The sequence below is a fragment of the Canis aureus genome, chromosome 4 (assembly GCF_053574225.1).
Source record: "Canis aureus isolate CA01 chromosome 4, VMU_Caureus_v.1.0, whole genome shotgun sequence".
Classification (NCBI taxonomy): domain Eukaryota; kingdom Metazoa; phylum Chordata; class Mammalia; order Carnivora; family Canidae; genus Canis; species Canis aureus.
In genome coordinates this window covers 60,411,264-60,413,108 of record NC_135614.1, presented here as the reverse complement: position 1 = coordinate 60,413,108, position 1,845 = coordinate 60,411,264, and positions in this window count along the sequence as shown.

The window sequence follows — 1,845 nt, the reverse complement described above, 5'->3', positions numbered from 1 at the left end:
CCAGTGCAAAGGGGGGCTGAGGCCCCAAACCTTTGGCACAAGCACTGATACCTCTATTCTTAATCTGCGTCTTCCAAGCCGGCAGCTTGCTGTCTCCCAGGCTAAGCCAAACTTTGTGGATCCTTGGCCTGTGGGTTGAGAAGAGCCAGCCTTACTCTCTCTAGGAGGGGAGGGAGAGGCCTGGCTAAGGCCTCTTCATCTCCCAGCTGGCCAGCTGAGTACCAATAAGTGAGGCCTCCTCGGGGTGTATAAGCTTGTGCCCATCTGCTCTGGAGCGTGTAGGGTGTCCAAGAGTACATCTGGAAGGGAGGGCAAAGACTCCCTTCTGTGGTCCCTGGAAGCAGCATCTCCTGCACACTTTAGGCAGACTGGGTCTTTAAATAGAACAAACAAACAACCCCTCCCACCACTGCCCCCTTCTCTCTCTTCTTCCCTGGACAGCTGCCCAGTGCTTGCAAAGAGGCAGGCAATGTGAGCCAGGGGTTCCCAACCCTGTCTGCATGTTGGAACCACCTGGGAAATCTCCAAAAACTCTGATGCCCAGGCCCTACCTCTACAGGTTGTAATTGAATTGGCCTGGGGTATGGCCAGAGCTTTGGAGGTTGTAGAAAGTCCTCCAGGCATTCTAACATGCAGACAGTAATAAGTAATAAGTTTGGAAACCCCTGTGCTAACCCTTAGGGGTACAAGCTCAGTTAGCCTCACTGCAGCCATGCTGTAGGTATGACTATGGTTCCTACTTTACCAGTGGAAAAATGGAGGCTCACGGAGGTAAAATAACTGGCTCGACTTCAGCGAGCCAGGCAACGGGCATAGTAGGGATTCACTAGCCATGGTCATAAGCAGTGGCGTGCTGATAAATATTTAACAACTGGCTCTCCGGCAGGGGGTGGGGGGGGAGAAACAAAAGCTTGATTTGTAGCATCTGCCCATCTCTACCGTGTAACAAGTCCCACCATGGCCAATTTCGAGCTCTCAGAGTTACGTCACCGAGTGCAGACCTGGGAAGAAAGTCCCACAGTGGGCTGTTGGGTCAGGATGGCAGGCCTCAGCACGCAGCCAGGCCACCCCACATGGAGGAGAGTCCTATTGAGCGGGAGTTTAGATATGGTTAGTAATTTCCTGACGCTTTAGTCATTAAACTCTTTCTCAACTGAAATTTTTGAGAAACCCAATGTATCTTACGGATAAAAAGCAGTCTGTTACTAGTAGAAGCTTATTTTATGAACTTGAATCATAATATGCATTTGTTCAGCCCAGGAGAGCTGTAGGGTTGGGGCGAGGTATTTAGGAGCCTGGTCAGTAGGCAGCGTGAGGAACAGGCTCTATTCAGAGCCAGGGGCCTGGTGCTCCAAGCCCACCTCTGACCCTTACTACCCAAGTGGCCTTGGGCAAGTCCCTGCCCCTGGAGCTTCCATGCTCTCGCTTCTGCAGGAGACTGACCGAGTGCTGGACCCCTGGGGTGTGGTCTTTCCAGGCTGGCCTTGACCCTGCGGGCATCCCCCACTTGACCCCAGACAGCCTTGGCCCTGTATTTATAGCCATGACTTCAGTCTCTCCGATTCTGTCGAAGCTGGTTCCCAGGCCCACATATTTATAAACCCAGCAGGGCAGAAATAGATGTGACGTGCATGGGACTTGGCTGATTTTGTGAGCAGGCTGGATTTGGCGAGTCCGTTTGGAGCAGCTAGAGTCCTCCAGCATCCTGGGTGCAGGGATTCATGGGCAATCCGCGGCAGGAAAGCCACTTGGAGCCCCCAAGCTCAGCCCTGTCATTGTGTGAGCTCCAGGAACAGAGGGCTATGGCCCAGGTCACAGAGAGCATGCAGAGCACCAGCCAGAATG